This window comes from Vombatus ursinus, unplaced genomic scaffold, assembly GCF_900497805.2.
Source record: "Vombatus ursinus unplaced genomic scaffold, bare-nosed wombat genome assembly UNPS02014784.1, whole genome shotgun sequence".
NCBI lineage: Eukaryota > Metazoa > Chordata > Mammalia > Diprotodontia > Vombatidae > Vombatus > Vombatus ursinus.
The window spans coordinates 3,385,257-3,412,887 of record NW_020954562.1 but is presented as its reverse complement, the minus strand read 5'-3'; the positions used below and the strand labels follow the sequence as shown (position 1 = coordinate 3,412,887).

Below are 27,631 nucleotides of genomic sequence, written 5' to 3'. Positions count from 1 at the left end.
TTTCTTTCTTTCCTTTTTTCTTTCTCCCTTCCTTCCTTCCTCCCTTCCTTTCTTTTTCTCTTCCTTCTTTCCTTTCTCTCTTTCTTCCTTCCTCTCTTCCTTCCACTTTTCTTTCCTTCCTTCCTTCTTTCTTTCTTTCTTTCTTTCTTTCTTTCTTTCTTTCTTTCTTTCTTTCTTTCTTTTTCTTCTTTCTTTTCTTTCTTTCCTTTTTTCTTTCTCCCTTCCTTCCTTCCTCCCTTCCTTTCTTTTTCTCTTCCTTCTTTCCTTTCTCTCTTTCTTCCTTCCTCTCTTCCTTCCACTTTTCTTTCCTTCCTTCCTTCTTTCTTTCTTTCTTTCCTTCCTTCCTTCCTTCCTCCTTCCTTCCTTTCTCTTGTTCTTACAACTGCTTTCCCTACCATTTATGGATTCCTAATCAAGACTCCTTGGAAGAAAAAGGTCAGGATATTTTTCCTAATTCCTTTCCTTCTCCTTATATTCTCTTCTCCTATTCTCTAATAAAGCATGTGGATATTTTATGTTTTAGAAAAGTCATTTACTACCTAACACTTCAAGGAAAACATGGTGGTCTGTGCACATGTGCGTGTGTGTGTGTGTGTGTGTGTGTTTTAATAGTAAAAGATGAAAATAATAGATAATAATAAAATGCAAAAAGAATAAAAGATTTTACACAGAACAAAAAGTTCTTGTAGTTCAATCCTTATTCCAAACCCCAGTGACAGGGAGCAGGCTTCCTCTTCTCAGAGCTTTATTTTCTTCCGCTTGATTTCCTCCTTGCCAGATTTTACCCTCCATCAGTTCTAATGCTTTTGCTTGGAATTTCTCTGGTGCAGCTATGAATCTGTCTTCCTGAATCTGCTTCCCCTAACCATCTGTTATAGACATAGAATATAAGGTCTGAGGCAAGAACATCTCTCGTCTGTTCTCTTTTCTGGTTGTTCACTCACAAAATACTTTCCTGAGCCCATTGGCAAATGACTTGGAGTCATTTATTCCTTATTCCTCCTGTTCATATCCCTATACAAGAATGACTCTTCTCTATCTGGGACCCCAAACCATCCCTTCTTTGAGTTCCAGGATCTACTTAATCTTCTTTTATTTGGAGATCTCCATACTTTTAACAACTGTCATCATTTTCTCTTTCACCCCATCTCTTATATTTTCATTGGGTTCACCTGAAAAATAAATATTGCACTTACTAGGTCAACTTAGTTTGATGGCAAAAAGAACTCTTCCATGTTTACCTTATGAATACTATTATTTTCTGCCTTCAAATCTATAAATCCAATCCTAGTCTTTCTCCTGTTCAGTCTTGCATCACCTGTCATCTATTGGACATTCGAACAATATCCCAGAGACATCTTAAATTCCAAAACAGAACTCATTCTCTGCAAATTATCCTTTCTTCAACACTTTCCTACTAACTCTTTGGTAATACCATCCTTCCAGTCATCTGGGTTTACAACCTATGTATTATCCTCCATTACTCATTCTCACCCCTCATATTCATTCACTTGCCGAACCTTCTGTCTTTTCCATCATTTCTATTTCCATAATATCTCTTAGGTTAATGTCCCTTTTTCTCTACTCACAGCCACCACCCTAGTTTGGGCTCTCATCATCTCATGGCCTAGAATAAATAGCTTTCTAAATGATCTCCTTGCCATGACACTCTTCCAATATATTCTCTGCTCAACTGCCAAAGTGATATTCCTAAAGCAGGTATGTGGCCATGTCACCCTCCTACTCAGCAATCTCCAGAGGCTGCCTATTCCCTCTAGGACCATCTACAGACTCCTGGGCTTGGCATTTAAAGCTCCCCACAACTTGGTCCCTTTAATATCTCCCTAGTGTTCTTATACACTATGCCTTCCATGCATCCTAATGTACAGACAGACTGGGAGTGTATGGGGTGTTCAGGGAGGACTAGTAGCTGTGGTGTGAGGGCTTGCTGAGACCTTTTCAGGGTTGGTCATCCACCTTTGATATTTATCTGGCACTTGACTCTCACCTGTGGCTCCAAGAAGCTGTAGCATGTGTGGTGGCCCCACCCCAGTAAACTGTCTAGGAAGACAAGGTAAAGCAAGTTGAGGGTAACTGACAGGCCTCAGACATATTGGTGAGTTGGAGGGGTGTCTATCTATGAAGACTTCTCCTGGCAGAATGGACAGATAAGCACAATTTGCTCTAGCAGCCATGAAGGTGGCTGAAGCAGGAGCTGTGGAGCACTTAGAGTTTGGTCAGAAATCAAAGATGTCAATGTCATCCCATGCATCCCAGGCTATCAGCAGTCATCTTGACATTTCTCCTGCCACTGGACTTCAATGATTCTGGAAGAGAGAGTGAATTCCGGAAGAGATGACTTTGTGCAGCTCTGTCTCACTTAAATCCAATTCACCCACGAGTCGAGACGTCACTCAGGATGTCATTGCTCCTCTTTGAAAGCAAAGGAAAAACAACAACAGACTGACTTACTTGCTTGACCTCACACATGATACTCCATCTCCTGGTCTCTGATATGTAATATATGTGTGTAGCTAGATGAGGCAGTTGTATGGTTCAGTAGATAGAGTACTAGGCCCGGAGTCAGGGAGACCTGTGTTCAAATCTGACCTCAGACACTTATTAATTATGTGATGTAAGGCTTCGGCAAATCCTTTAACCCTTACTTACCTTATTTCTTCCTATTGAGAAGTCCATGTTCCCTTAGTTTCCAGTCCCAAAGGAGAAGTAAATGGCAAACCACTCCTTGCCAAGAAAACCCCCTGGACAATATGGTCCACGGAGTCATGAAGAGTCGGACACGACTAAACAACTGAAAAATGAACTATGTATATGTGAGTGAGTATGCACATACATATAGGTGTATATATATATACATATATAGATGTATATTATATAGGATCATAAAAATAATGTAAATATATATATATACGTGTACTTATTGTCTCTCTAATTAGAATATAATGTCTGTGCAAGTAGGAAATGCTGTATTCTTCGTACTTGTATCCTCAGTGACTAGTATGATGCCTGGCAGATAGTAGACAACAAATATTGATCAATTGACTTATTCTCTTGGACTCAGTTTCTTTATCTGTAAAATGCAGGTATTGGATTACATGACCTCTAAGATCTCTTTCAACTCTAAATCTCTGAAAATCTAAGCAGAATTTCAAACTACCCATACTTTATGAATGTTTATTGAACATCAACAAATAGGGCACTGCAACTTTACGAAATAAAAGAAAGGATTTATCTATTTGGCCAGCTGTCAATCTGCCCATGAATTCAAGAGAAAAGAGTAGAGCCTGAGGGAATAAATGTGTCAGTTGTGAAGTGAGAATATTTAAAAATGCTTTCCTCCTTATATTTTGAAAAGTTTCTTGAATCTGGGGATGTAGGGCCTTTAGAGATCAGAAAGTCAGTTCCCATTATCTTTTGTCTTTCTGTCTTTCTTCCTTTTGTCCCCTCCTACCTCTGCCCCCAACACTTTTATTTTGCAGAGAGGTCATGCAAAGATAGCAATAGGTTGGCTAAAACAGTATGGATGGAAAATAGGATCATCCACTGGATCCATCAGTGAGCAACACCGGGCAGGGTAGTAGTGGACTGATCCATGTAGTCCGCAGGACGTGGATCCTAGGGTCATAGGGACCTTGGAGGTCATTGAAGAGTAAATTCTCTGTCCCTCTTAGGACTGAAATTGTGCATGAATTTTGAGGTGATGTGGTGTTGGATTACTGTTGGATTCTCCCCAAACCCTCTAGCTCAGGCTAGCATCAGGCACTCCTGACCCATGGGCACAAAGTGGAGAGGAAATTGACTGCAAAGAGTAAAGAACTGGCCTCTAAACCAGGAAGACTTGGGTTCAAATCCTGACTCTGACACGTACTAGTTGTATGATATTAAACAAGTCACTCAACCTTGAAGTGCCTTAGGCAACTCTCAAAGACAGAAAAAATTATGGACCTGAGTTAGTAGAAGGAGTTTCCCCATCTGGAAGTTCCCTATGCCAATGAAATCACAAGTCCAATCTCTACCCCTAGGTATAATCATAGAGGAAATAGTAAGTGGCTAAAGAGTGCCTCTTCATCAGATTTTCATGAGTTGAATGCATAATTAATAGTTTGTATATCAGTACATATATGCATATAGATATGTATGTGTTTCTCTTTCTGTCTGTGTTTATGAATACCTACATACATATACATATATACATACATATATAAATATGTATGTATATATGTATGTGTAAATATATCTATGTCTTGGCTGTTCAGTTGTTTCAATAATGTCTGACTCTTTGTGACCCTATCTTGGAGTTTTCTTGGCAAAGATACTGGAATGGTTAGCCATTTCTTCTCCAGCTCATTTTACAGATGAGGAGACTGAAGCAAACTGGTTTAAGTGATTTGCCCGGGGTAACAAGCTGGTAAGTGTCTGAGACTGGATTTGAACTCAGGTCTTCCTGACTCTAGATCCTGTGCTCTATCCACTGTGTCACCTAGCTGCCCCGTATATCTTGGCCATACTAGTAAACTTGGCCTAGAGTTGAGCAAAAAGAGAGCAGAGTAGATGGCTTTTAGAGAATTTTAAAGATATTTTAGTGATCCTGAGTTTCTCTCTATAACAAAGGCTCACCTTTGTATCATTGGTATTTTTTCCAATGAAGTATAGCTAAGAATGACAGACTACTATATTCTTTAAAGCTAGGTGGCACATTGGATAGAGCACTGGGCCTGGAGTCAGGAAGACCTGAGTTCAAATCTGGCCTCACACAGCTGTGTGACCCTGGGCAAGTCACTTAACCCTGTTTGCCTCAGTTTCCTTATCTGTAAAATGATCTGGAGAAGGAAATGGCAAGCCACTCCAGTATCTTTGACAAGAAAACCCCAAATGGGGAGTCTGATAATACTGAATAATAACAAAGAACTGAAGTTGAGGATCACCCAAAGGACCGTGGAGAAGTGTATGGTGGGCATAAATAGTCTGTAGCCCAATACAAATACGGAGTTACGTAAGAGTATTTTTGCAAAGGAATCCATGGGGGGGGGCAAAAAGAAGATGGGCCCATCACATAGAGAGAACAAGGGATAACGGATGTGTCACTAGTGTGCGGCAATATATATGTTATGATTTTATATACTTTGTCTCCCCCATTAGAATATAACTCCTCAAGGGCAGGGGTTATTTTTGCTTTTTCTTTATTTCCCCCGCATGTAGCATAGTGCCTAGAACAAAGTAAATGCTTACTAAATGTTTGTTGATTGATCCATTGGAATCCTTACCATGTCAAGAGAATGTGAGGGAAGCGTGTTGGGTGGACCCACTATGACAAAAGCTGGGTGAATTTTGGGGCAGATTATGGACAAGAGTCACAAAGAATGGGCAGGAATGGACTTACTGCGATCTGCATTGCTGGAGAGAATACCCACACTGAGACCATGAGCTGATAGGACTATAAGAGTAGATATGCAAAGAAAATTCAGTCCTGGTCTTGCAGAACATAATTGCAATTATATGCAGAGATCTTGCACTAATAAACTTTCTTTCTAATACTTAGCACAATGCCTGGCATGAAGTAAACATTTAATAAATGTTCATTGGTTGTTTTTTTTTTCCTTTCTGCTGAGAGATATCATGTAAGGGATAGTATAGGATAAAATCAAAATGGTACCAGTCATGCTTTCCCATATTACTAACGAGGAGTTGAATGCATAATCAATGGAGGCAGATATGGAAACATATTAAAATATCTTTTTCAGTTTCTCCAGAAGGATGAAGAATTATTTTCCTGGTCTAAAAACTCTTTCTAGGCTTGTCCCCTTTGGATGTTAGGTAATGGGTTGAGGACAAAAGGCCTTTCTTAAGGAACTGAGATTAAAGATGTAAACCAAATTTAGGATATAAAAATCTTATTTTGATTTTTGCCTTCCATATCCCATCTAGTGCTGACCTGTGGCTCAGCCATTTTTTCTACTTTTTTCCATTCAGAGGGAAGTACACATTTCTCCATTCAGACTCTAGGCCCAGCACTGTATCCTCTGTGCCATCTAACTACCCCCAAAATAGGAAGGTCTGAGTTCAAATCCTGCCTCCGACACTTATTAGTTATGTAATCCTGGGCAAGTCACTTAATCTCTCTCAGACTCAGTTTCCTCATTTGTGCAATGGAAATAATAACAACACCTACCTCCCAAGGTTGTTGTGAGGATCAAATGAGATAAATATATGGAACGGGCTTGACAAACTTTAAAATGTTACATAAGCATTAACTATTATAATATTATTATTAAAGTAGTGAGCCTGTGATCTTGTACCTTTTAGAAGTAATTCTCAGTGGTAGAGCTGGTTCTCATATTACGCTTTTACACAAAAAGGTGCTAAAGGTGCCATCTGTGAGTTTGATCTACAACATTTCTTGCATTAAATTTTGTTAATTTAAATAATTTAAATTATTGAATTAATTTTAAATTTATTTGCTCTACTTGAATAATTAAATAATTATTAATTAAATAACCATATTTAATGAATTTAAATGATTTTGAGAAAATAAAATTTTCTCATGGAAAGTCATTCTGTCTTTTATTCTAGCCTTCACATTAAAGGCACCTGGGATCTGAAGAGTTATATGGAAAAAATTGTAGGTTTTACACAAGCCCATTGTGCAGAGCTTCTCCAACCTGCAACACACAATAAAGTTTTATAGCCACAAGGGAAAAGAGTGAGCAGGCTTGTAGGTATGACCAGACTTTCACCCCATCTAATATCCCTTCTAAATACTTAAATGTCCCAAGCAGCAAGGTGACATGAAAGAGGCTTTGACTGGGTTCACATTCTGGTTTTGTCATCTTTGTGACACTGGGTCAATCATTTAACCTCTCTGGCCTTCAGCTTCCTCTTCTGAGAAATGAGAGGATTACAGGTTGTGACCCCATATGGGGTCTTAAGAAGCTCAGAAGAGGTCGCAAGAAGAAAAAATTTAAGAAGCCGGGTACTAGAAGACATGTGAGGTCTGTAAGCTAGCCCTGTTATCCTGTGCTCTTCTCAGACTACCTACATGACAGAGCATTGGTTTTCCTGGGCCATTTCCTTAAATTGGTGACATTTCTTAATATAACCTATTTCAGGGAAAATCCATGACAAAACTTGGGTCTGTACTTAAAAATTAGGGACATCTGATACCTTGTTTTTAAGAGAGAGAGAGAGAGAGAGAGAGAGAGAGAGAGAGAGAGAGACTGTGGCTAACCTTTTTAATTTTCCCCCAACTTGTTCTTTGCCACAAAAATAAACACATCTAAAAGGTCCCATCAGGCCAGTGTCCAGTGGATGAGTGAATAATGGAGGAGAGGATGATCAGGAAGTTATATCCCAGAGGGTAGAAAGAATAACTTTAATTGGCCAGAAAATAAATATCCTGACCAGTTGGGATATATAGAAATGATATGTGAATCACACCAAAGTGTAATCCAATCAATAAATATTTACTGTAGACCGAAAAAAGACACTGAGCTGGGCAATGGGGAAGATATAGAAAATTACAAAGCATTAATACTCTCTGTCTTTGAGGACCTCATCATTTACTTCTGACACCAGGATTTGACCCTTGGGAGAATTCTAATAGAGACTTCTGGATCAGACATGGAGAAAGTGAATATAAGTGAAAATACTCAAAGGGCACATACATGTGGCTCCTCAGTGGATCTGGGTCTTCATCAATGTAGCACAACCCATCTGTGCCTTCCCACCTTGTGTGATTCTTACCCATTCTCCAAGGGTGAGGGTATCCACCTAATATGCTCTAATTCTTCTAAATCTCTTGATGTTACAAGAAAACTACCGGCTGCCCAAATGTTCTCCCCATGCTCTTTCTACATGACTGGGCCATCTCCTTTTCCTGGCTTATATCTCTTGGGTGATATTTCTAACACCACTTCTGGTGTGCATTTTTTGGTTAGGAATACGTAATGATATGCAGGTTGATAGTGTAGAGCTGCTCCATTAGGACCTGTATCTTAGATAGTCACTTCAATGGATAATGACCTGCGCCCAAAATTGAAAAGGAAGAAGAGTGGGCTGAAAACTGCCTAATGCCTTTAATGACCCCCAAGCACCTTCTTGAAACAAAGGCCCATCTTTTTAAACATCAATATTCCTTTGGTGATGATCATGTATGACTATGAGTCATGGAATACTACAGTCTTTGAAGAATTACAGATTCAAGTCACCCAAAGGACAAAAGGGAAGGATGTGATGGGGAGGATACTGCCAGCAAAGATCCATACAGAATCTAGGTGGGCAGTTGAATCATTCATGTGCATTTGTGTGTCAGTCAACAAGTATTTATTAAGTACTTACTATGTATCAAGCACTGTGTTAAATACTGGGGTTACAGAGATAGCTAGGTGGCATAGTGGATGGACCTGAGTTCAAATCTGGCCTCAGACACTTACTAGCTGTGTGAGCCTGGTGAAGTCACTTAATCCAGATTGCCTCCAAACAAAACAAAACAAAATACTGGGGATACAAAGAAAGGCAAAAACAGTCCCTGCCCTCAAGGGGCTTACATTCTAATGAAAAAGACAACCTGCCAAAAACAGTACGTATATATGTGTATATATATATATGTATATACACACACATACACATTATTTGTATACACACACACATTAATCCTACAACATTGAGAAATTTCTGGGGAGGTCACTTGGAAGCAGGCCTTATCTTTAATGAAAGGATGAAGGTTCCTAGACTTAGAGAATTACCTACTAGAGTTTTCTCTTGATATGCTCTTAAAAAAAAAAAAATCTCAGTTTAAATGAGACACCTCATGAATGTTCTGGATTTTGAGTTTCTATTTTAAAGTTCTCCATCCAAGAGCCCTGGGGAGCTCTACCTGTTGTGAAATCCAAATGACTGTGGGGACATGATCTAGTCTTTCATTTCAGTGCTTGTTATTCTGAGAAATAAAGCAAGAGAATGAAATTGATTCCCCCGGAAGGAAGAATCTTGTTTGTGGGAGGATGTCTTGTTTCCCACCTATGTGGCTGAACAACAGGATTCCATTATCTGTGTAGCTACAAGGCTCTTAGCAAAGTTTTGAGCTTTTTTTTTTCTTTTAGATGTTAGTGGGAGACTACAGAACTCAGCAACTTGAGGATTTATAAGGCTGAAAAAACAAAATACTGCTACTTCTAATAATGAGAATAGTCAGATGATTGGATAACATTGACAACATATATAAAACATTTTGGTTTTCTCTCTCAGGAATGTTCATTATTTTGACTAGAGAAGGTCATAGCGGATTTTCTTTCAGCTGTTGTTCATCCTTCATTCTTGAGCAGAACCAATGACTTGACGATGATGATGTCTTGACTTGCACATGGACTGGATTTAAGTGGGGCAGAGCTGCACGAAGTCATCAACCTCATTCTCTTCTCCAGTTAGGGAAGTATGGTGGCAAGATAAAGGTTAAGATGACTGGTGATGCCCCAGGATGCAGTGGAAGACCTCAGCCTTTCTAAATTAAGGTCTCTCCCAGTCTCAGTTTGAATGAGGCTCTGCGCATTCAATGACTAGGGGCTAGGTAAATTGATACAAAAGATGGCCCCATTTACTATCACAAAGATATCCATCTGGAAGAGGAAGACCTTCAGAGTTCCTGACCAGAACAGAAAACAATTGCTACTTACACTCATTTTAAGCCATCAGAACCTAGACAATGAGCTACAGAAGACAGGGTTGGCACTATTATTGGCCCTTCAATGAAAGCCAGAGTAACTTGGGTTTAAAGGCATAGTCAAATAGCTCCATTTAAAATACAATGGGCTCTTTTAAAGCCTGTTTTTTCAGAGTTATATTTGAAGAAATCGAAAGTGAAAACTTTTAGCTATGGTTTAGAGGAAAGAGTAATGAGATTAGCCAATCAACAAGTACGTATTGAAGTTTTTCTTACTTCAAGACATTGTGGCAGGTGCCGTGGACAATACAATGATTATAATAACCAACATACATGTAGTGTTGTATAGTTTGCAAAGAGCTTGACATAATACCATCTCATTTGAAATTTAAAACAATCCTGTAAAGTAGCTGTTGCAAGTTATGACTCCCATTTTGCAGATGAGGAAATCAAGGCCCAAAGAGGTTATGTGACTAACCCCTGGCCACACAGCCTGTAATTATCAGAGGTGGGATTTGAACCGTTACACTTTTTCTGCTCAGAAAACCAGGTGACCTTTTAAGTGACCCCTCCCTGCCTCTTTCAAACTAGATGAAATTAGAAGGCATGGTCACTTCCTAGTTTAATTCTAGAAGGGTAAATGAGAAACTTATAAACACCAAATTAAATAACTCTTCTCAAATACTAAAGTAGATCTGTTTGTATGATCTCTTCAAGAATGCAGATTGCAACCCTTCCATACCTGCCTATCCTTCGTGACTCTCATTCAAATCCTCCCATATTTACTACGGGCTCTCCCCAGAATGCTGTAAATGATATCTGAGGAGAGAGGAAGCCAGTGGAATATACTCAGGCAGTCCACCCGGCATCCCTCACCCTTGCCACATGACCAGCCTGTCTTTTTCTATAATATTTCTCTGATGACATAGTTTGCTTTGAAATTCTTTATTTGTTATATGTAGTGACACTGACCTTCTAGCTGTCTCTTACACATGGCACTCCGTCTCTTGACCCTGACCATCTTCACTGGGTGTCTCCCTGCCTGGAATTCCCTCCTTCCTCATCTCTGCCTCCTGGATTCTCTGGCTTTCTATATGCCTTAGTTAAAATCCTCTCTTTTACAAGAAGCCTTTCCCGGACCCCCTTAATCATTAGTGACTTCTCTCTGAGATTATCTCCAATTTACTCCATAGAGACTCTGTGTGTGCATGGTTGTTTCCATTCTGCCTCTCCCCTGAGATTGTGAACTCTTTCAAATCAGAGACTGTCTTTGCTTTTCTTTGTATCCCAAGGGCTTAGCACAGTGCCTGGCACATTCTAGGATTTTAATAAATGCTTGTTTTGATGGACTTACTGACTGTGGTAATCACTCCATTGTCCCCTGTGTGATGCTAATTTTTAGGGTTTTTTTTTCTTTCTTTCAGCAGTGGTTGTATTCTGTGTCTCAGAGCCATGCACAGAACCATACTGGTGTGATACTTGCATTAAAAAGCTAGATCTGTGTTTATTAAAGAAATTTGAGGTCATTAAAGGAGTTTTGCTGTTTCCTGAAGCTAATCCAGCTGAGTCTCTTCCTCTGATTAACACTGTAAGAGTTTAACACATTACAAAAAAAGTCTTAAGGCATTAGGTAAAGGTAGTTAAGAGTAAGGCAGATTTCCATAGACTGGTCTGGTCCTAGGAAGGCTGAAAGGTTATCTCTGAGCTTTTCAGTATTGTGGTTGTTAGTAGCTTTTCAGTTGTATCCAATTTGTTGTGTCCACATTTGAGGTTTTCTTGGCTATTTCCTTCTCCTGCTCATTTTATAGATGAGGAAACTGAGGCAAACAGGATGAAGTGACTTGCCCAGGCTTACATAGCTAGTAAGAGTTTGAGGCCAGATTTGAAGTCAGGAAGATGAGTCTTTCTGACTCCAGGTGGGCACTCTATTTACTGTGCCACCTAGCTGCCCTCCCTTAAGTATCTCCATGAAGGTGTGACTGTTGTGGCCTAGGGGTCTTGGGAACCCCAAAATGCAAGGGCAAAGGGCATGGGTCTGCCTCAAAAGAATTAGACCAATCAAGCCTTCTTTCAGTCCAAGTAGTTTATTAAAACACCAGTTGGGGTGGGCAAGATTCCTAGAGAGTCTTCACATTTGGTAGGGATGAGACTGACTTTTTTTTTATAGGGAAAAAGATTGTGGGAAGATTTGTATGGTATCAAGGAGTGGCAAATAGCCTGGGCTGATCCAGAGGTAATAGAGAAGGGGTCTAGATGGTATTAAGGGGTGGGAAGTAGCCTGGGGTGGTCAGGAGGTAATAAACAGTGAAAGGCTGGGTTGAGTCTGGGCCACAATTAAAGGACAGTTGAAAGGATTGTTGAGTATCTAAATGGGGATATTTGGGAAAGTTTGAGAGCTGGGTTGGATTTTTGGGGTCCAGTTCCCATACCCTTGCCATGACCACCATTTGTGTTTTAGATATAGCTGGTATGGAGTCCACATAGTATAGCAGAATGAACACTGGGTTTGGAGTCAGAGGTTTGGGGTTCTAATACTGTCTCCATACTTTACTACTTGTGTGGACTGTGAACAAATCACTTAAGCTATTTGGGCTGAGAGCTGGAAGGGATTTTACAGATCATGTAGTGAAATCCAATCTTTTCACACTATCTCAGTTGAGCCTTACAATACTGTGGGTTTTTGGTTTGTTTCTTGTTTTGCTTTTTGGTCTGTATATTTTGGTTTGCACACACACACACACACACACACACACACCCCTATAATTTAATTGATGTAGGGAACTCCTTGGTGGGGAACCTCTCTCTATCAACACAGATAAGCAACTGTTCTGTATCTGGGTTGCTTAGAGCACAGAGAGGTTGTGTCTTGCCCAGCATCACACAGCTAGTCTTCCTGACTTTGAGGCTAGTTATCTCACACCATGCTGCCAGACTAGGAACTTGCCCAAGGTAGTTAGTTAGCTAGTGTGAGATAGTGGATAGAGAGCTGGACTCAGAGCCAGGCACACCTCCTTCTGCCATATGCTAGCTGTGTGCGATACTGGGTAGTCTCTTAGCCTCTCAGAGCTCTAGTCAACTTTCTAAGACTGAGTTATAGAGAGGATGCTAACCTGTATTGGTAGGGGAAGTTTCCTATTCCAAGAGTTCTTTACCCTGGTGAAGTCGTGGGTCCAGTCCCAATCCTAATGATGAGAAAATAAGTGCTATTATATGAGGCAGCAGCTGAACCTAGGTCTTCCTGACTCTAAGTAATAACACTCTGGTTTCTACACAATGTCATATTGTTTTCTGACTGGAAAGGGACCAGTGTGGGGAGAAGGGATTCATGTTGCTGATGCACTCACACAGAGCTGTGACTCCAGTTTCTCTTCTATCTTTTGCCAGGTATGCAGTACTTTAAAGGGGGAAAAAAAAAACCTTCTCCAGCAGAGACTAGGCTTTTTAAAAAAGTCATGTTTTTATGTAGAACAATTGCATGCGGATGCAGACAATTAATCAGCGAGTAGCTAGTCTCTGAATGCTCCATGGAAGGGTCAGAACCCTTTCCTTTGAGAGGAAAAGAAATGAAAATTGAGTAATCTTTGGGTCCTCTTACTACTTGTCTCTCCACTCCTATCCCCCCATATCCAAATGCCTCCTCCCCACCTCTCCTTCCCTACTGTAATTCATCCTTCTCACAGAAACCAGCTTAATCTTCCTAAAACAGCATTTTAGCCAACCTACTCTCATCCTTGGAAAACTTCAATGACTACTGAAGCCACCCATTACCTAACAGGATAAATTTCAAACATTTTAACCTGGCATTTAAGGCCATCCATAATCTGGCCTCAACCAAATTTTCCACCCTTATCTCTCCCACTGTTCCCTTACAGAAACTCTCTACTCTAGCCAAGTAAATTTGTTCGTTCTTCACTTAATATGCTTTGTGGTTTGTGCTCACTCCATTCCCCCTACTCGGAGTGCCCTTCCTTTATTTCTCCACTTATCCAACTTGGAAACATATCTTTGAAGGCCCAATTTAAATTCCCCTTTCTCCAACCCATAGTCATTTCAACCTTGTCTGAACTCCTAGCAATACTTATTGCTAACGTAGTATAGTAGAAAGAGTGCTTCACTTATAGGAAAACAAATTGAATCTCAGCTCCCCTCCTTATAGGTTATCTGACCTTGAGCAAGGGTCACACAATGAGATTTGAAATCAGAGGATCTGAGCGTGACTCTCAACTGTCAGTCACTATCTGTGCGCATGCAGGGAAGTCTCTTTTGCATCAGTGGCCTCAGCTGCAAAATGATGAGGTTGGGCTGGGTCACTTCCTATGAAATCCCTCCTTCTTTGAGGTATTTCTGTAATGTGGGACCTGCCTCTACCCTGACTATCTCACAAAGACTGTTGAAATGAAGGCATCTGAAAGTTAGAAAAGTGTAACACTCCACAAAGACAAATGTAAGATGAGTTTTTCAGGCTTTTAATAACATACTCCCACGTATTTGTTATCTTATAGTATTTATTCCTGTTTAATTACATGCATTTATGCATTGTTTCTTCAACTAGAATACAAATTCTTTGGGTCTAGAAACTGTATGGCACAGTGTCCAGCCGTGTATCTCTGAGTAAACACTTTTAATGGTTGACTGCTGTATTCAGATTGGAAAGGGACTATTGATGGGGAAGAGAGAAGGGGGAAGAATTCATGCAGCTGATGAATATTCACTATGAACCACCGCCATCTTCTCTGTGGTTTTTAAAAAATTTGTGAATCGCAAATCTCATTTCTCCCTTGTGCTGAGAAGCAGAACTGTAAAGTTACAAAGCAAAAGGGCAGAGCAGTAATTAGCTGCGTTAGAAAGGCTGTGGCCTTAAGATCCCCCTCTATCTTGTTTGTCTGTCTGTTTCTCTGTCTCCTCTTGTCCCCTCACTCACTCCTTCCTCCAACATAAGAAAGGACGCACAAGTTTTAGTGAAAATGGGTAGAGGGTTGGATATGATCAATGGCTCCAACAAGCCAAGAAAATCTAGGGAGAATTCTACTCAAGCTTGGTAAGGGTTAGTGAGATGGGTTCTGCAAGTAAGACAGTTTAAGCTGGCTTGTACCATGGGTGAAGGTTTACCAGGAGTAAAGTATAAGAAGACTGGAAAGGTAGAAAGAGGTCGGTTTATGAAGAACCTTAAATGTCAGATGTTTTTTGTTGTTGTTTAGCCATGTCTGACTCTTTGTGAACCCATTTGGGATTTTTTTGGCTGGAATAGTTTTCCATTTCCTTTTCCAGCTCATTTTACAGATGAGGAAACTGAGGCAAAGAGTGACTTGCTTAAGATCACACAGCTATTAAGTGTCTGAGGACAGATTTGAACTCAGGAAGGAGCTCTGACTCCAGGCCTGGCACTCTATCCATTGTGCCACTTAGCTGCCCATTAAATATGAGATAGCGGACTGTATATTTGATCCTGGTGGTAATAGTGGAGGTCATTGAGCAGGCGGATGGCACGGTCAGACCTATGCTTTAGAAAAATCACTTCTGCAGTTGTATGGAAGAGGAATTGGAGAGAGGAGAAGCTTGAAGAAGAGAAATCAGTTGGGAAAATGTAGTAGTTGAGGTGAGAAGTAATGAAGGCCTGCACAGGAATATTGGCTGTATGAATGAGTGCAAGAGATAAGGTGAATGTAGAAATGATGAGATTTGGCGATGGCTTTGGTTTGAGGGGTGAGAAAGAAGAGTCGAGAATGGCATTGAGGTTATGGGCCTCTGTGACTAGCAAGATGGTCTTGCTTCTGAAAGTAACTGGGACCTTTGAAAGAGGGGAGGCTTGGGAAGAAAGAGAAAGAATTTTGTTTTGGGCATACCAAGTTTCAGATGCCTTTGGGAAATCCAGTTCAAGATGTCTAAGACTTGGGGCAGCTAGGTGGCACAATGGATGGAACACCAGCCCTGAAGTCAGGAGGACCTGAGTTCAAATCCTACCTCAGACCAAACACTTGACACTTACTAGCTGTGTGATCCTGCGCAAGTCACTTAACCCCAGTTGCCTAAAGAAAAAAAGGTGTCTAAGACCCAGTTGGGTCTAGGGTTGGAAATAGATTAAGGAATGATTTACATGGAAAAGATAATTGAACCCCTAGGACAAGGGTGGGGAAACGGCAGCCTTGAGGTCACATGTGGCCCTCTAGGTCCTCAAATTAGGTCCACACTTGAGTGGGCGTTCCTTCAGTCCCATTGTGAGAACATAAAAGCACTACAGAAAGATCTTATATCTGCTAGGACTGTTTTCTAAAGTTCAGAAAGATCATTATTTATCTGGCTTTTAAAAAAATATGAGTAGATGATTTGTTAATGTTGGAAGTAGTTTAAGCCAATATATTCACTAGGTGCTATGTGCAGTTATTAGAATTAGAAAGAAAACAAGTTGTTACTTGAGACCCTTTGTAACAAACACATAAATAAGCCTGGAAACATCCATTGGGACAACATTTTAAACATTCTTTGCTTCTCCCATAGAAATATATTGGTAATAAAACGAACAAAACCAGCAGTGTTTTCTTCTTGCTTGATGTAAATTGTAACTTCCTTTTGGGAGCGGGGAGATAGTTGTTGTGTGTTCATGGGACCTGAAAGAGTGTCTCATTTTAAGTGATTTTCAAAGTGTTCTCACATATCTTGTTCCTTTAACATTTGGTGCAATAAAGTGAAAGCAGTAACAGAACATTAAGGTATTGCTTTTCCTAACTCCCACTCTCGCATACATGTAATGCTTTTGAGACCAGTCTGGCCCTAATTTTTCCCCCTCCAGTTCAAACAGATAGCAATCAGAACAGCTTCAGAAAACAAGGGAAAAGGAGTCTAGAAAAGGGTGTGGAGGAGAGGCCAGGACAATTTTGTAGCAATCTTTTTTTTTTTCTCCCAGTAGTCTTAAATTTGAAAATGTATTATATTTTGCATTGATGTTTTGATTCAACGTTGATTCAACAAATACCTATTAAGAGTCTGTGGCAAGAGGCTGGGGGAGATGGAGTTTTAGAGTAGACATCATCCCTGTCTTCATGGAGCTTACAATCCAACTGGAGGATGACAGCATGTTATATAGTATACGATAAATGTGTGAAAGGTGAAAAATCATGCACTATGTGGAATCCAAGGAGGAAAACTGTTACAAATAGCAGATGGAGAATTTGAGTAAGTTTTCATGGGAGGCAGGGTTGTCATTTGAGCAGTGCTTTAGAAGATGGTAGGATTTCAATGGGCAAAGCCAAGGGAACATTTGAAAGTAGTATGAGCAAAGAAAGGGGAGCAGCAAAGCCCAGGACATACATAAGGATCAATGGATTCTAGTTTGGTTGGGACATGGGCTGTGGAGAGGGGAATATTTTGAGACAAGGCTTCAAAGGTGATACAGCATCAGACTGCAGGGAACCTCAGAAGCTGGTAAATCTTTGAAATTTACTCAGTGGGTAATAGGGAACAACTGACATTTTTTTCCCCTAGAGGAATGACATGACTAGATCTCTATGCAAAGAAGATTGGCGTGGCTGTATTATGAAAGATGTCTTAGATAGCTTTCAGATAACAGGCAGAAAGGCCTGTTAGGAGGTTAGTGCAATAGGTCAGGCAAGATGTTAAATGAGAGCCAGCACTAGTGATAGTAGTGAGAATAAAGAAGAGAGGACAAATATGTAAGATGTGCCTGTTGATTCCACCCTCCTGTAGATCTTAAGAAAATAGATCTTGGATCCATGAAGTTTCACATTCATTCAGTTTTCATTTTTTTCTTAGTATTTTTATTAATAGTTTTCATGTTTTTTCTGCAACAGCGTGAAAGATAAACCACTTTCTCAAAGAGGTCACTTTCTAAGACTAATATCCTTACAGTGTTTACACCCAATTCGAAAATATTTACTTTAAGGGAAAGAATATAGGAAATCTTGGCAAAGGAAATTACTGGGAGGGATTATGGGGCCCAGAGATTTATATCCTACATTCTCTGTATCAATCTATATATTCAGTTATTAATTGCAGAGATGGAGAAAAAGGGAAAGGGAGAGGTTAGAGACTATGTCAAAAGTTGAAAAAGTAACTCCTGGGGTTAAAAATATGAAAAGGAGATGTAAGTGTGAAAGCTGAGCTAGCCGTGAGAGCTCTTCAGAAAGAGAAATTACATATGAATGAACAATGAGCTTAAAAGAGCAAAGAGTTCTGAACTATTGATGGGAGAGAATAAACACAAAACATCAATTTATTGTCGCCAATATAGATTACTCTAAATACTTTTGGATTATCGACATCCCATGGCCATTATAAAAGAGCACTAGATCAATGTGTTTTTCTTGACATAACTCCTCCCTCTAATTGATTACTCCTATAGCAATTCTAGTCTTCATGACACAGTTTAACACTTAATTATATTTTGAAGATCTTAGGCTTGGAAACTAGATAGACCTTTAGAGATTGTCTACTCTAATGCTCTCATTTTACAGATGAGGAAATTAGGATCCCAAGAAGGAAAGTGACTTATCTAAAGTCATCTAGGGGATGGAACAGAGCCAGAATTCAAATCTAGGTCATAAATTCAATTAGAACCATAAAATGTATAGCTGGAAGGGACCTCAGAATTCATCTAGTCCAACACCTCATTTTACACATGTGGAAACTGAGACCCAGAGATCAAAGGAATTTGTCCAAGGTCATACAGGTAGCAAGTGGCAGGATTGGGATTTGAACCCAGATACTCTGACATCAATGTTCTTTCTCTGACATTCTTTTTTTGCCCTTCTTCACTTCCTCCTCCCATACTCTGTGCTTTATCTCAGCTCTCCAACTAGCTGCTTAAGAGAAAAGGTTGTATTTTAAACTTCTCATGTGTCCTCCTTGAATATTGCTTATCTCATGGAATTCCTTATTGACATTAATATAATGTTTCAAAAATAGGTGATAAAGGTTTTATAATTGAACCAACTGATAGAGTAAATTCATTTAAATCAGAAGCTTAAGTGAATTGTTTGGAGACATTAAATGGCTGGTGGTGTGAGTAACTTTTGTCAACCCAAGGTTGCTTTTCTTATTCAGTTCTTCATAAATTGCCAGGCAATGGATTCTATCTGATCCAATCCCTAATAAATTTAAAGCAAATAGCAGTAAGGTCAGGTGCTCTCAGTACTCATAGCTTCTATTTTTTAATAAAGCCCTGACTTGATATATGGCAGAAATTATAGGAAATGTTTAGGCGATACTAAGGAAGTAATCATAGGAGTAGTGGTTTTCTATATTCAAAGTACTGTGACAGAGAAAGAATGAGATTAAAGAACGTGATATACTGTGTCATGGAGATAGCGTGGTATAGCAGTGTGAGCAGGAAGATGGGCTGTAGTCCTGGTGAGTGTAGCAGCCTCTCTCCCACCCTAAAGCTGTCTGTACGGAGCAAATAAAATCAAGGAAAATCAGATTTTTCTTTTTTGTGTGTGTGTGGGGATGACATTAGGCTGATTTATTCTGTGGTGTGGATAGAGTGTTTTGCAAAGAGGGTGCATAAGAGTTTCAGAGAGATCTCCATGTGGTACAACAAGGCAGTTCTGGGGGGAGCTTGGTTACTTGGCTACCTCTCCATGTGTGCTGGTACTTCCTAATTTAAGTAAAGTCTTATTTTTTGAGCTGTGCTGTCTATGAGTAATAGGAAACGTCAGGCAAAGGATATACCTAAGGCTACCTGTCAGCTGTAGGTCTGTGTTAGGAGGCCAGCAAGAGTTGTGCCTAAACCAGTGACTACTCTCTTAGGTATATTTGTATCAAAGGGAGAAGGACCTTGTAGGAAGTTGGTGGCCTTGAATTGCGATGCCTGCTTTGCAGCTAGATTTATAGTCAACACAGCATCTATACCTGGAAGGGACATCAAAAGTCAACTTACTACAACTCATTCAGTTTACAGTAAGGAAACTGTGACCCTGAGGGGACTAGTAATTTGTCCACAAATCATATGTATGCTAGGAGTCCATTCTTTATTTTTTCTGTTTAGATTTTGCTCATGAGAACATTGTGTAACATGGGTCAGGCTATTTGGTTATGGTGCCATGTCAGTGCCATGTCAGTATCATGTCAGTGACTTTCAGCTTTCTTTTTAGGGGACATGCTGTAGGGGACATATACCATAGGGAGATACACTACCTTTATCCCTTCTACATTGTGACTTTCTCCATCATAATTTGAGATATTGTGGGTTGGTGCAAGAAAATAAGTGGGAATTCTGGGGGAATTTTGTGGAAACTACAGATGACGCGTCAAGGCCAATAGACAACAAAGAGCCTATGACCAAATACTTAACCCAAGTTTCATAATAAGGTACTGTAAATGCCCCATAAAAGAAAAATAAAAAAAATTCAGACTTTCTCTCTGGTATGAAGGGAGGGTTAAAAAAATTTTAAGCGACTTTTCCAGGTCATGGGTGACTCTATGCCCCTAACCCCCATGATGTAGAAGGGATAACTGTATAAGGGGCATACACATCTCTGATCTCCCATTGACCTGATCTGTCTTATTTCACTTCTGAAGAGCCCTGCATGAGGACAGTTGATTGCGGTTGCATTATCTGTGTACTTTGTAGTGATGCTTTCATTTTATGAAGCAAAGATGATTTCCTTCCCTGCCTTTGGTTTATGCTGCTACCAGGGAGAAATACAGTAAAAAAGATAAATAACTCATCACCTTCCTGTCAAGTGTGCTCTCTCTGTCAGGTGTAAAGTCTCTTGGCTTAGGGACATAAAAAGGAGCAGGGAGAAATTGGAAAACACACTTTAGAGTAATTTGTTGCTCTCTCTAATGCCTATTCCCATTGATTATTCTCTCATGAACTTTGCCTTCTGAGACTATGAAGGTTTATGGAAAGCAAATACCTCTCTTCCAATATATTAGAATATAGCAAGTTGTTTTTTAAAGGTTAGAATTTTTTATTGTTGGTGATAATGATAGCTATGATAATACCACTTGCTGGCATTTGCTTGATAAATATTGATGGGGTAAGGTTTTGGTAGAAAATTTCTACTTATAATTTCCTCTGGATGAGGTTTCTTGGCCCATCGTTCTCAGTGATGTCATTGTGACTTGGGACTAGTGTTTTCACTAGCCAAAGAACAGGAAACAGAAGAAAATCACTTAATATGTGACTAATAGCTTTGGTTATTTGCTTTAGCCTATCATGGCTCTCTCCAGTGCCTCCTGAGTGACCCACAATTTTGATTCTTTGGAGATTGTGGCATTCTATGATTCATAGTCGGAGAATATCACCCAGAAAACAATGATGTTTAAAAATAATAGGCCTTTATTTCAGGGTGAAGTTAGGGTTATTGAAAAAGATATGCAGTTTCCAAAACATAATTTAACTTGTTGAATTCTTCCTATTCAATTCTGGGCCTAGTTCAGAGCCATTTGCATTGTCTGCCCAAGATATAAGTATTGATGGACCAAGTCAATGGACCGTCAACCCAGCTCCATGTCATAGACTGGACAAGAGGCATCCTTTTTCCACTTACTTTGTTGGTTTGTTTTTCTCTATGTGGATTATTAGGCTGAGTACTCTTTTGCAGGTTTTGCTCTCATCTGGAAAGAGAAAGGAACAAGCATTTATTATGTGTTTCTTCTAAGCCAGGCACTGTGCAAAGCTCTTTACAGATAATACCTCAGTTGATCCTCACACCCACCCTGTAAGTCAGGTGCTATTAAAATCCCCATTTTTAAGAAGAAAAAGGAGTAGGAGGAGTAGTAGTACTAGTAGTACTAGTAGTAACAGCTGCAGCAGCTGCAGTAGTAGTAGTAGACAACAGAGGTTAAGTAACTTGTCCAGGGTCACACAGATAGTAAGTGTCTGTGACCAGAGGATCTACGAGGTCCAGTGACTTGATAAATCTGTACAATGTCATATGCTAAGAAGACCAGCTGAAGATCTCACTATCTAGAGATAATCTCACCTGCATTTGAATCTGGCATTGGGCATGTCAAAGACCAACACGTTTGTCAAGCACAACTCCCTGTAGCCATCAGAGGGGTTGCCAAATTAGTTAACCCTTTTGATTCTTGTATGGCAAATACCTTGCTGGAGGATAGCCTCAAAGGTGATGAATTGTTTGTGAAGGTTATCATCCAAGAGATAGGTCTGGAAAAGGAAGTACAGCAATGATGAAGGATAACAAAATTGGTCATGGACTGATAATGTTAAAAGACCCAGAGGAATCTGGCTCCCGACTTGTAGGATGGACTCTATTGTTGAGTATTTACAGGTTTACGTGGACAAGAATCACACTGGATAAGGTGGGAATGGATTGTGGCATGCATTGTTGCCAAGTGCGCCAAGTATCCACCCTGATAAGGCCATGGATTTACTTAAACGTTAAAGTAATCCTTGCTATCTGCCTAAGCAGTCTGTTCCTGGGCCCCATGCAATTATTCCGGGCCTTTTTCAGCATAGCATGTTCTTGATAAAACTTTTTTTTTTTTTTGGAAATAACTTTGAAGTACCCTCATCTGGAGATTCCTAACTCCAGATTTCTCAGAAACTTGGCACAGTCTAGGTGTATCTAAAGATTCCGCAAACCTTTCTGCTGGACTTTCTCTGCTTGGGATATAATCAGAAACATAGTACCCAACCTAGAAAATGGTTTTGACCTTTCACTTTCTTGAAAGTCAATGATTTTGATCAAGGTTTTCTATTTTTCTGAGTTTGGGTACATACATCTGGGGGTAGTGGTGGTGGTAGTGGTGGTGTGTGTTTTTTCTTTTTCTTTTTTTTTTGGCATATTGAATGCTTTCCTATTCCAAATTATACACAGGAAGAGAAACTGAAATTAGATGTTTAGACTTTCACAGCTGGAAGGGATCTTGGAAATCATCTAATCTAATAGCTTTATCTTAGACAAGAAGAAACTGAGGCTAATAAAGTAGATCAATATGACTTGCCCAAGATTATATGACCAGAAAGTGACAGATTTGAGACTGGAACCTAGGCCTCCTTCCCAGTACTCCACACTGCCTACTCTACAGTTATGTTTACACTGGGTAATTTCTAGTCTTAGGTTGCACCTATAAATTACCTGTCTCAGCTATTTCATTTCCTGGCTTGAAAGGCAGGGAAATTTTCAAGTTAATACTTTGGCTATGTTTTTCAGTTTGACGTTTTACTTTTATGCAATATAGGAAACATACATTTCCCCCCCTCTCTCCTGCTCTGGTTGTCTCAAAGGATTCCAGTGCTACGTTTCAAATAACACTTGGTTGGGATGCTTCTGACTGCTACTTCCAATTGGATACAATGGGAACATTGCCAAAGAACCTTTCTTCCTTTTTAATGTTCATAAAGATGCCCATTATATTATGTCGACCATGGAATTACATGCCATCTCTTTAGCTGTGTCCCTATTTGGCTTTCATTTATAATTGGTTCCATGCGCTAAATAGAAAAGATGCTAACAATTCTCGTGGGATCACTAAATTAACCTTAACGAGGTGAATACAGGGCATGGAGAGACACTTGTTTAAGAGCTATGGGAATTTGGAGTCCTTCCTCAGTAAGAACATTCCTTTCTTGGTCAAAACTTTTTCTTTCTTTATAAGCTTCTTTCAAACTTCTTTGTCATGCAAAAGCCAAAGTTCTATCATTGTGAATACAACCCCAAATGTCTCTACACGATGAGGTCTATGAACCATGGCAGAAGTTTTTCACCTTTATTTGTCATGGACCCTTTGACAATCTGTTGAAGCCTATGGACCCTTTCTTAGAATAATATTTGTTGTTTCAATTTATAATAAAAGGAAATGATAAATTTCAGTTAGGTGTTAGTAAAAATTACGATGTATTTTCATTCTGTTCCAAGTTCACTGACCCCTTGAAATTGACTACTTGGAGGCCCATGAACCCCAGGTCAAGAACTCCTATCCTATGTTTTATCCTCAAAGTTGGGCCCTAAATCTAGTCCCTGCTTTATATCTGGGCCCTGCAGTTTTTTTCTGTCAGATTTATGTCTTCCAGACTACAGGCCATTCACCTACAGCTGGTAGCAAACAGCGGGTACCAGCCAATGCCCCCCAGCCCCCCCATCATCCCTGGATGCAGCCTGTGCTTGGTTCCAGTCAACCTCCTCTTTGGGACCCTCTCGAGGCAGGGACAGCTCTACACTCCTTGCCAGCAGGAAGCAGTTTCAGAAGCTGAGACCTTTGCCCCTTACTCCAAAAGAATTTGGGTCCCATTTGTTTGAGGGGGGAATGATGGGGTTGGGATCTGGGCCCCAGAAAGGAAAAACCCTGGACTTTCCCACATGGCCAAATCTCTGGCGCTTGCCCAAGGCTATAATCCCTTCAACTGGCCTTTCACTGTGGCTACAGTGAAAGGCCAATCTCCCCTCCATAGTCTTGCCTCCCTATGGCCCCAGGCCACTTCCCACCCTTGGTAATTCTATTACCTCATGGACTACTTGGCCACTCCTAGATCCCTTCCATAATCTTTCTGTATATAAAGTCCGTGTCTCCATTAAGAGGCTCTGATTCTTAGAATCTAGCCAATAGCCCATAGATGCTCAGATTCCTTAAGAGTCTAGCTAATATGGTGAATCTTCAATAAACCTTGTTTTGGGCTGCAAAAAAACAAAACAAAACAAAACAAAAAAAACTCGTATCCTAAATCACAGTACTCTGATCATCTGGTGACAACAAAGTCAATTCAGTTTAAGAAACATTTAGTATGTACTAACATGTGTAAGGGCAGCTAGGTGGTGTAGTCAGTAGAGCGCCAGGGCTGGAGTCAGGAAGACCGGAGTTCAAATCTGACCTCAGACACTAGCTGTGTGACCGTTCTTGCCTCAGTTTCCTCATCTGTAAAATGAGTATCTTTGCTAAGAAAACCCCAAATAGGGACATGAAGAGTCTGTAATAACTAAACAACAAAATTATGTGTAAGGCATTATTCCCCAAAGATAAAATCACATAGAATAAAGATCTCACATCTATATGGACTCAGTTGACTTCTTCATTCAAGCAAGTCCTTATTGATCTTCAGCTATGTACAAGGCATGGCACTAATTAGAACATGGATAATGACAGTCTCAGTATCTAATAGCAGGATCAGACAAGTAAGTGTATGTATCAAATGTGCCCTTCTATTAGTGCTATACACAGAATAAATAGAATCCCAAAAAAATATTGGATGGGTCAAAAGATTCAGGTTCTGCAGTGAAAAATGTGGTTTGCATACTTGTGATTTGTGGTATGACCTTATTTAAAGGCAACCTGACTCCTTTTTAGCATTTGACAGTATTAGCCAAAGATTGTGTTGTTTTCTTGGGATTTGTGAGCGATAGGTTGGCTGGGAGGACTTTTCTTGGCATGGAGAATGACTGGTTCCACCTCTAGGCCTGGCAGGACAAGGAGAAACAAGGAAGGCTGTGGCCAGGGGTCTTTAGCCAGAAAAGTTTCCATTCTGTAGACATTTGGCTGCTCCATATTCTGTAGAGAGAGAGGTATCTATCTACATTAAAATGACTAGGGTGAAGCAGCTTTGATAGCCCATTAATTTAACTAAAAATGATATTACCTCTATGCTAGTTTGTCACTTTTCTTTTTGCATCTGTCTTGATTTATTTGTCTACATTTTAAAAATAGGAGCTGACTTGCTCCCAACAGATGCATGGAAAAGTCAAAAGTGAGAATCCTTTAAGAGTCCAAGGATCATAGATACGGAACTGGATAGAACATTATTTTCCTTATCTGTACAAGGAGGAGGGTGGATAAAATGTTGTTTAAGGTTCTTAATATCCTGGAGCAATTCATCTAACTCCATCCACACCCATATCATTTCTGATGGGGAAGGTCTCTGCTCCTACTCACTTCCACAGCCAGCTAGCTTCCATTAATAAGAGAAGCAAGTCAGCCTAGCTAAAGCGTCAAGGCACCCTGAGTGAAAGATAGGTTGTTTATGTCAGGCAGGCAAATCATATTGACCATCACCTTTTCTCAGACCCTGATAGAGATAACACAGGACCCTAAGCGTTCCCCCTATCTATAGCCCTTCCCTCCTTAGCAGCCACAGATACTGAAAACCCAGAAAATGAAAAAAAAATTTAACACCAAAAATTTTGGCACTGCCAAATGGTTCAGCATCAGAAACCAGTGGGATCTAATTAGTGGCAAAGATGCTAAAGAATGTGCATTACCATCTGCCTTGCTATTGCACCATAAAGACCACAGGGCCTTTCCATCTGACTTGCAGCTAAAATCTCCTCTATATGTTGTCTCCCCATATTAGAGTGTGAGCTCATTAAGAACAGGGACTGTCTTACTTTTCTGTTTGAAACATTACACAGTGCTTTGCTCGTAGTAAGAATTTAATGATGTATTTTCATTGGTTTGTTCATTTTCTGGTGACCTTCAGTGATAGGGAACCTACCATGTACAGGGCAGGCCATTTTGGGGAAGGGGATTGTGTTACCAAATTGTGTTAACAGCCCAGATTGCGACTGACTTATATTGTGGCTGAGATTAATTGTGATGTTGAGGTCAGAGATGGATTGGTCATCTGCACACAAAGCTAAGTTTGCTGGCAGCTCTTCAGCAACCCGAGTACCTTAGAAAAGAAGAAACAAACTTGAGAATTACTCTCTATTCACCTTTATTTCATTACTCCCAAGACCTCCTAAGATTTCTTTCAAGTTTTTTTCCTCTCTATACTTCAGACTCAGTTCTGCTGTCAGAAGTGAAGGGTCCTATAAATGATCCTCCTGCTAGGTGGTGCAGTGGATGGAGCACCAAGCCTGGAGTCAGGAAGACCTGAGTCCAAATCCAGTCTCAGACACTTCCTAGCTGTGTGACCCTGGGTAAGTCACTTAACTCTGTATGCTTCAGTTTCCTCATCTGTAAAATGATCTGGAAAAGGAAATGGCAAAACACTCTAGTATCTTTGCCAAGAAAATCCCAAATGGGGTCATGAAGAGTCAGACATGACTGAAACAACTGAAAAACAAAGGGTCCTTCTAGCAAGTGTTGATGTTATGTGGTTATCACTGGAAAGAATTATTTCTCCCCACGTGGTCACTGAGCATTTGTTGAGACTGGTTCCCCTCCCCAATTTTGGCTTGATTTCTTTATCTTTCAGTTGTTAGCACAAATCTTCCCTTATGTACCCATTCTCCCTATACTCGGTCAATCAACCAACCAACAAGTATGTGTTAAAAGAGTTTACTATGAGCCAGGCTCTGTTAAGGACTGGGAATACAATGAAAGGCAAAAACATGATCCTTGATTTCAAGAAGGTCACATTCAAATGGATAAGACAACATGTAAAAAGCCATCCATATGAGATATATACATTGTATGCATCAGCTTATCAAAGAGAAAGGAATAACACGGGGAGGAGAAGGGAGACCCTACAACATCTTCTGCTGAAAGCCGGATTTGAATGGAGTCTTAAAGATCTCTAGGAAAGACCAGAGAAGGGAGTGAGTAGGGAGGGCATTCCAGGCATGGGGGACAGCTAGTGAAAAGGTACTGGGTGGAACATAGAATATTTTTTGTGAGAAATAGTAAGACCAATGTAGAGAGTATGTGGAAGGGAGCAAAATGCGAGACTGGAAAGGTAAGAAGGGACCATGCTGTGAGAGGCCAGAAAAGCCAGAGGATTCTTTTTCTCCTCTTAAACCAGATTCTCCTTTGTAGACCTTTATGTGCTGTGTATTCTCCAACTTGTAACTCAAAGAGAGTGTGTGTATATGTGTGTGTGTGTGCATGTGTGCATGCATGTAAACGTGTAGGCTGACTATCCATATGCTGTGTGTTTGGGGGAACAGGGAGAGAAGTTAAGGTTAGTTTTTCTTTCTACACTGCTAAACTCTTTCTCTTTCTACCCATTGGCCCTATTTCTTCCCTTTGAACCAAGCAAAACAAACCTCCTTCTACATGATTTTTGTTGTTCAGTTGTTTTCAGTCATGTCTGACTCT

At 40.1% G+C, this 27,631-nt stretch overlaps 1 protein-coding gene across 3 annotated transcripts in view; it reads left to right on the top strand.

Annotated features, from left to right (window-relative positions):
- The window catches only part of INPP4B (inositol polyphosphate-4-phosphatase type II B), a 920,894-nt gene that overhangs the window by 56,513 nt on the left and 836,750 nt on the right, over positions 1-27,631 (top strand). The gene's annotated exons all lie outside the window — the stretch shown is intronic.